The sequence below is a fragment of the Eubalaena glacialis genome, chromosome 17 (assembly GCF_028564815.1).
Source record: "Eubalaena glacialis isolate mEubGla1 chromosome 17, mEubGla1.1.hap2.+ XY, whole genome shotgun sequence".
In the NCBI taxonomy this organism is placed as follows: domain Eukaryota; kingdom Metazoa; phylum Chordata; class Mammalia; order Artiodactyla; family Balaenidae; genus Eubalaena; species Eubalaena glacialis.
The window spans coordinates 61,952,560-61,961,080 of record NC_083732.1 but is presented as its reverse complement, the minus strand read 5'-3'; the positions used below and the strand labels follow the sequence as shown (position 1 = coordinate 61,961,080).

The 8,521-nt window shown below is 35.1% G+C and overlaps 1 pseudogene; it reads right to left on the bottom strand.

The window, feature by feature from the left end:
- Positions 1–7,490: 7,490 nt before the first annotated feature.
- On the bottom strand, positions 7,491–8,254 carry LOC133077049 (nucleophosmin-like; annotated as a pseudogene).
- Between the last annotated feature and the right edge of the window lie 267 nt (positions 8,255–8,521).

Genomic DNA, 8,521 nt, shown 5'->3' with positions numbered 1-8,521 from the left:
TGATCCTTTAAGGAACTTTCTAGTTGTAAGAAGCCAGACACACAAGGCTACCTATTGTGTAATCACCTTTATATGACATTCTGACATAAGAAAAAAAATATAAGGTTAAAAAAAGGGATAGCTGGAGGAGGAGTTGCCTACAAAAATACATCATGAATGAGTTTTTGGAGAGATGGAACTATTCTATATGGAATTGTGTTTGGAGATACACAATTCTATGAATGTCTCAAAACCCATAAAACTATACAACACAAAGTACATTTTCTTATATGTGTCTTTTAAATCCACTGCATGGAATGAAGATGGAATTAAAGATTAAAGATGAATCTCACTGAATTTAAAATTTATTAATGATGCCACTGTTGGGCTGAAAAAGAAAAAAAAAATGATCTTATTAATTTGAAAACAGTGTTTTGAATAGATACTGTAAGCCTGAAGGAAAACAGGCTATTCTTGTGGGTATTATATCCATGAAACAATAATGAGGTACTATAAAAGGAGTGGAAACAAGAAATGTATCTTGGTTGTTAAGAATATAATAACACCAACAAAAATCTTAGCAGAAATAGTGGGAAAAAAATTATGGGACTCTCTCAATTAGAAAAGGAAAAAAGAAAGGGAAAATAAGAGGCAAAAGTAAGCTATTTGAGGAACAAAATTAGTTAGTGATTTCATCATCTACTTAGCACTAGACTACCTCTTTGAATTCATTTTCCAGTACTCATGCCCTTTCCCACTGACTACTCATTTTGATCCTTCAGTTCTGCTAGATTTTTCAGTCCTAGGGATTTAGTGCTGGATATGTCTTCCCTGAGCCTAGAGCACTAACCCTAGGATCATTTCATTGTTGCATTTCTCTCAGCATTCAGGCATAATCTCAAATATCTTATTCAAAGCAAGCTAATCGAGCTCTTTCTCTTCCAGTAACTGTTTATGATATTGATTTATTTTATGTTCACCACAACACTGCTCAGTTTCTGAAATAATACTGCATTAATGTTAATATAAGTTTAAGATTAGTCTTTGTGCACAGCTTTTAGCAACAATAGATAGAAGAGTTCTTGACATATAATAATTTCAAAAAAAATGAGAATGAGGGAAGAGAGAGGAAGAAAAGAAAAAAAGAAAGAAGAAGGAAGAAGAAGAAAGAAAAAAGGAGGAGGAAAAGGAGAGGGGAGAAGGAAGAAAGGAAAGGACAAAAGAAGGGAGGGAGGGAGAGAGAAGGGAAGGAGGGAAGAAAAAAAGAGGGCTTCCCTGGTGGCACAGTGGTTAAGAATCCACCTGCCAATTCAGGGGACATGGGTTCAAGCCCTGGTCTGGGAAGATCCCACATGCCATGGAGCAGCTAAGCCCGTGTGCCACAACTACTGAGCCTGTGCTCTAGAGCCCACGTGCCACAACTGCTGAGCCCACGTGCCACACCTACTGAAGCCTGTGTGCCTAGAGCCCGTGCTCCGCAACAAGAGAAGCCACCGCAATAAGCCCGCGCACCGCAACAAAGAGTAGCCCCCGCTCGCCACAACCAGAAAAAAGCCCATGCGCAGCAACAAATACCTAACGCAGCCAAAAATTAAAAAAATAAATAAATAAATTTTAAAAGAGAAAAGAAAGAAAAAAGAGAAAAAAGGAAAAAGAAAGCCGACATTACAGAAATTATCACAAGAGATTAATATGGTGGCACACGTTAGATATTGAAAAAATTCTAATCATGTCATCACTGCTTCTTAATGGCCCTGTTCAAGTAAAAGGAATATATGTAATATATTTTATTGTATTTGCAAGTTTTTTGGAAAAAATTTCCAATTCCATATTGTATTTTGTGATTATATTGTGTAAAAGGTATAATTCAGATATTTTTATTATCTAATTAAATCAAATTTGTCAACTATATGCAATTTTTAACATTTCATTTTAACATTAACTCATTTAAAGAACATGTTTTTAAGATTTTATTCTTATTCACTTATTTATTTCTCTTTTTTTTCTTTTTTTTTTTAAACATCTTTATTGAAGTATAATTGCTTTACAATGGTGTGTTAGTTTCTGCTTTATAACAAAGTGAATCAGTTATACATATACATATGTTCCCATATCTCTTCCCTCTTGCATCTCCCTCCCTCCCACCCTCCCTATCCCACCCCTCTAGGTGGTCACAAAGCACAGAGCTGATCTCCCCGTGCTATTTGGCTGCTTCCCACTAGCTATCTATTTTACATTTGGTAGTGTATATATGTCCATGACACTCTCTCACCCTGTCACATCTCACCCCTCCCCCTCCCCATATCCTCATGTCCATTCTCTAGTAGGTCTGTGTCTTTATTCCCGTCTTGCCACTAGGTTCTTCATGACCTTTTTTTTTTTTTTCCCCCTTAGATTCCATATATATGTGTTAGCATACTGTATTTCTTTTTCTCTTTCTGACTTACTTCACTCTGTGTGACAGACTTTAACTCCATCCACCTCATTACAAATACCTCCATTTCATTTCTTTTTATGGCTGAGTAATATTCCATTGTATATATGTGCCACATCTTCTTTATCCATTCATCCGATGATGGACACCTAGGTTGCTTCCATGTCCTGGCTATTGTAAACAGAGCTGCAATGAATATTTTGGTACATGACTCTTTCTGAATTATGGTTTTCTCAGGGTATATGCCCAGTAGTGGGATTGCTGGGTCATATGGTAGTTCTATTTTTAGTTTTTTAAGGAACCTCCATACTGTTCTCCATAGTGGCTGTATCAATTTACATTCCCACCAACAGTGCAAGAGGGTACCCTTTTCTCCACACCCTCTCCAGCATTTATTGTTTCTAGATTTTTTGATGATGGCCATTCTGACCGGTGTGAGATGATACCTCATTGTAGTTTTGATTTGCATTTCTCTAATGATTAATGATGTTGAGCATTCTTTCATGTGTCTGTTGGCAATCTGTATCTCTTCTTTGGAGAAATGTCTATTTAGGTCTTCTGCCCATTTTTGGATTGGGTTGTTTGTTTTTTTGTTATTGAGCTGCATGAGCTGCTTGTAAATCTTGGAGATTAATCCTTTGTCCGTTGCTTCATTTGCAAATATTTTCTCCCATTCTGAGAGTTGTCTTTTGGTCTTGTTTATGGTTTCCTTTGCTGTGCAAAAGCTTTTAAGTTTCATTAGGTCCCATTTGTTTATTTGTGTTTTTATTTCCATTTCTCTAGGACCTGGGTCAAAAAGGATCTTGCTGTGACTTATGTCATACAGTGTTCTGCCTATGTTTTCCTCTAAGAGTTTGATAGTGTCTGGCCTTACACTTAGGTCTTTAATCCATTTTGAGTTTATTTTTGTGTATGGTGTCAGGGAGTGTTCTAATTTCATACTTTTACATGTACCTGTCCAATTTTCCCAGCACCACTTATTGAAGAGGCTGTCTTTTCTCCACTGTATATGCTTGCCTCCTTTATCAAAGATAAGGTGACCATATGTGCGTGGGCTTATCTCTGGGCTTTCTATCCTGTTCCATTGATCTATATTTCTGTTTTTGTGCCAGTACCAAACTGTCTTGATTACTGTAGCTTTGTAATATAGTTTGAAGTCAGGGAGCCTGATTCCTCCAGCTCCATTTTTCATTCTCAAGATTGCTTTGGCTATTCGGGGTCTTTTGTGTTTCCATACAAATTGTGAAATTTTTTGTTCTAGTTCTGTGAAAAATGCCAGTGGTAGTTTGATAGGGATTGCATTGAATCTGTAGATTGCTTTGGGTAGTAGAGTCATTTTCACAATGTTGATTCTTCCAATCCAAGAACATGGTATATCTCTCCATCTATTTGTATCATCTTTAATTTCTTTCATCAGTGTCCTATAATTTTCTGCATACAGGTCTTTTGTCTTCTTAGGTAGGTTTATTCCTAGATATTTTATTCTTTTTGTTGCAATGGTAAACGGGAGTGTTTTCTTAATTTCACTTTCAGATTTTTTATCATTAGTGTATAGGAATGCAAGAGATTTCTGTGCATTAATTTTGTATCCTGCTACTTTACCAAATTCATTGATTAGCTCTAGTAGTTTTCTGGTAGCATCTTTAGGATTCTCTATGTACAGTATCATGTCATCTGCAAACAGTGACAGCTTTACTTCTTCTTTTCCGATTTGGATTCCTTTTATTTTTTTTCTTCTCTGATTGCTGTGGCTAACACTTCCAAAACTATGTTGAATAATAGCGGTGAGAGTGGGCAACCTTGTCTTGTTCCTGATCTTAGTGGAAATGGTTGATGATCATATGGTTTTTCTCCTTCAATTTGTTAATATGATGTATCACGTTGATTGGTTTGCGTATATTGAAGAATCCTTGCATTCCTGGAATAAACCCCACTTGATCATGGTGTATGATCCTTTTAATGTGCTGTTGGATTCTGTTTGCTAGTATTTTGTTGAGGATTTTTGCATCTATGTTCATCAGTGATATTGGCCTGTAGTTTTCTTTTTTTATGACATCTTTGTCTGGTTTTGGTATCAGGATGATGGTGGCCTCGTAGAATGAGTTGGGGAGTGTTCCTCCCTCTGCAATATTTTGGAAGAGTTTGAGAAGGATAGGTGTTAGCTCTTCTCTAAATGTTTGATAGAATTCGCCTGTGAAGCCATCTGATCCTGGGCTTTTGTGTGTTGGAAGATTTTTAATCACAGTTTCAATTTCAGTGCTTGTGATTGGTCTGTTCATATTTTCTATTTCTTCCTGGTTCAGTCTCGGCAGGTTGTGCATTTCTAAGAATCTGTCCATTTCTTCCAGGTTGTCCATTTTATTGGCATAGAGTTGCTTGTAGTAATCTCTCATGATCGTTTGTATTTCTGCAGTGTCAGTGGTTACTTCTCCTTTTTCATTTCTAATTCTATTGATTTGAGTCTTCTCCCTTTTTCTCTTGATGAGTCTGGCTAATGGTTTATCAATTTTGTTTATCTTCTCAAAGAACCAGCTTTTAGTTTCATTGATTTTTGCTATTGTTTCCTTCATTTCTTTTTCATTTATTTCTGATCTGATCTTTATGATTTCTTTCTTTCTGCTAGCTTTGGGGTTTTTTTGTTCTTCTTTCTCTAATTGCTTTAGGTGCAAGGTTAGGTTGTTTATTCGAGATGTTTCCTGTTTCTTGATGTAGGCTTGTATTGCTATAAACTTCCCTCTTAGAACTGCTTTTGCTGCATCCCATAGGTTTTGGGTCATTGCATTTTCCTTGTCATTTGTTTCTAGGTATTTTTTGATTTCCCCTTTGATTTCTTCAGTGATCTCTTCATTATTAAGTAGTGTATTGTGTAGCCTCCATGTGTTTGTATTTTTTACAGATCTTTTCCTGTAATTGATATCTAGTCTCATAGCATTGTGGTCGGAAAAGATACTTGATATGATTTCAATTTTTTTAAATTTACCAAGGCTTGATTTGTGACCCAAGATATGATCTATCCTGGAGAATGTTCCATGAGCACTTGAGAAAAATGTGTATTCTGTTGTTTTTGGGTGGAATGTCCTATAAATATCAATTAAGTCCATCTTGTTTAATGTATCATTTAAAGCTTGTGTTTCCTTATTTATGTTCATTTTGGATGATCTGTCCATTGGTGAAAGTGGGGTGTTATAGTCCCCTACTATGATTGTGTTACTGTCGATTTCCCCTTTTATGGCTGTTGGTATTTGCCTTATGTATTGAGGTGCTCCTATGTTGGGTGCATAAATATTTACAATTGTTATACCTTCCTCTTGGATCGATCCCTTGATCATTATATAGTGTCCTTCTTTGTCTCTTGTAATAGTCTTTATTTTAAAGTCTATTTTGTCTGATATGAGAATTGCTACTCCAGCTTTCTTTTGATTTCCATTTGCATGGAATATCTTTTTCCATCCCCTCACTTTCAGTCTGTATGTGTCTCTAGGTCTGAAGTGGAACACTTATTTATTAATAGTAGTTCAAGTAAAACAAATCGTACAGATTACCTAAAAAGTCTGAATGACTGATTTGATATCAATTAGTATATTAGTTTATGTTAATTTCTTAATTTAAATGTTAGAAAGATAGCATCATTTATATTAAAGTATTCTTTAATTGAAAAACTAAACTATAATCATCATTCCCTTATAAAATTGTTTGCAATTGGAAATTTTGCTACATCTATTTTTATGTGATATTTACAAATCAAGTGCTCATTTGCATGAGATCATCATTCCTAACAAAAGCAAAAGTTGGTCTTAACATCTCGAGTACAATGTATTCAGAAGAGTATAATGAGGCAAAACATATGTTTTTAATTTTGATGAATCTCAATGAATTGTGGTATTGTGTTGTTATATTGTAAAAACACATTAATGGACTAGATTTTGAAAAGTCCATATAAATTCTTATTAAATACTTAAGCCTAAAAGATTTTTTGTGAGTTTTTTTGTTTTTGCCTCATTACATACAGATTTGAAGTTACAAGAAGTATAAGCAAAATTAAAGGATAGATAGATAGATAGGTAGATAGATAGATACATGATAGATAGGTAACTTGATCAAGGGAGGATAAACAGAGGTAAAGAAAAACAAGACCAAAAAGTAAAAGAAATATGCAATTAAGAGCATTATAGTTACATTATTTAAACTTCGATTTGGGTCCTGAACTTCTAGATTGCTTGATATCCAAGTAAATGTATGGTATGTGAACTTCTGCTTACTCCTTCAGAAACCTCCATATGATATACCTTTTTGAAGGCATGGGCGATTTATGAGAAGAAAGCAGCTTTAAGCAAGCTAGCCTTTGAAAATTTTTATAAAATTTCCTTTGATCCCCCCAAATACTGCTTTCTTTGATATATTAAAAGAAAGCTTTAATTAACTACACAAATGGTTTATTTGATTTTATTTTACATCTGTGAAAAAAAACACTAAAAAAAACTGGAATTTAAATCTTTATATAAAATCTACTAATACCTCTGTTGCTTTGTAAGGATTGTTTCAAGGAAAATGTTGAACTCAGTTAACAAGCCTGTACTACTTATGTAAATGAGAGAAAGGGACTCTGTCATTTAAACTATATAGTATTTCAAAAAGCTCTCAGATTGTTACACTGCAAAGTAGTAAAAACTCTGTTGAATTATCCAAAAAAGCAGTTCAGTAAGGGAATGGCCCCTAATTCTCAGTTACCGTGATTTATCATTATATTCTTAACATTTTATAGTTTTTATTTTTATTATATTGTATTCAAATATTTATTAAGTAGCTAGGGAGATGCATGGGTGATTAAGACATGGTCAAAGAGGTGAGGCAAATGCACAAGTAATAGAAAGCAAAGTATAAGGTTCACTGAATCATAGCAGTCAAAATAATGTGCTTTAGGAGATCAAGAGTGAGATTGCTTCCAGACTGGAAGGGGTGTGGGTGAGTGGCAAATCAGGAAAGGGGATTGAGATTAAAGTAGAAGACTTCAGTCTGAATTGTTGATGATAGTCAGTATGGGCTATATTTATCTCTTCTCTTCCTCTCTGGGCTTGATTTACCAGTAGTGCCCAGGATCGTTCAATGCACTTAATATACTTGTTTGCATTTTTGCTTCAATGTCTTCTGCAGAACTAAGTTCTTTTGGTATTTTAGGAGTTCCCCCCCACACTATTTTTTTAAGAATTCTTGACATTTTGATCTTGGTGTTGATGGTTTTGAGTCTTTTCCATTCTGGTTTGATTTTTGTGCATTTTTGGTTGTAGTATCTCATAGAGATTTCTTTACCAGAGCTTTTTCTTCAGCTTCTTTATCATCAAAATCATTGTCTTCATCTTCATCAGCAGTGAGTTTTACTTTTTTCTGTGGAAACTTGCTTCCATTTCTAAGTACAGGACACTTTTCAGATAAACTTAGGAGTTTCACATTCTCCTTCTCTTCATCCTCTGACTCTGCATCTACCTCCACAGCTACTAAGTGCTATCCACTAATAGGCACAGACCCTGAACCACACTTCAACTGTAAGACCACAGCTGTTGTTATTTCAAAGCCCCCAGGAGAAACTATTGGCTATACAGACATTCTCAAAGTTTCTAGTGTTACTTTAATTGGACTGCCTTCATAATTCATTGCCTCGACTTCAACAATGTGCAGTTCATCCTTTGTACCAGTCCCTAAACTCACTGTTCTTAAAGATAACTGGTGCTCATTTTCATCATTATCCACCTTAAAGAGATAATCTTTGTCAGCCTTTAGTTCACAACTGAAAAGATAGTTCGGTCGCCTCAAGGGGCTCATGTCCCTTTCCATGGAATCTTCCATGGGGTGGTGGCACACACTTAGGTGGGAGAGAAGGCAGATGGAGGTAAACTACTGTTCCAGACAATAGCCTCGCAGGACAGAATCACACCAGGCGACATTTTATAGCTTTTTGAACTAGAAAAAAATAAATTGACTACGATGAAAAATGTACTTTTTCATGCTTAAAATATATCATTATATTTCTCCTGGAAATTAAAAAAAAATCAAATTAATATGGAAAGTATTTCATTGTGATGACAGTTTTGGACAATTTTGCAGGGAAACCAT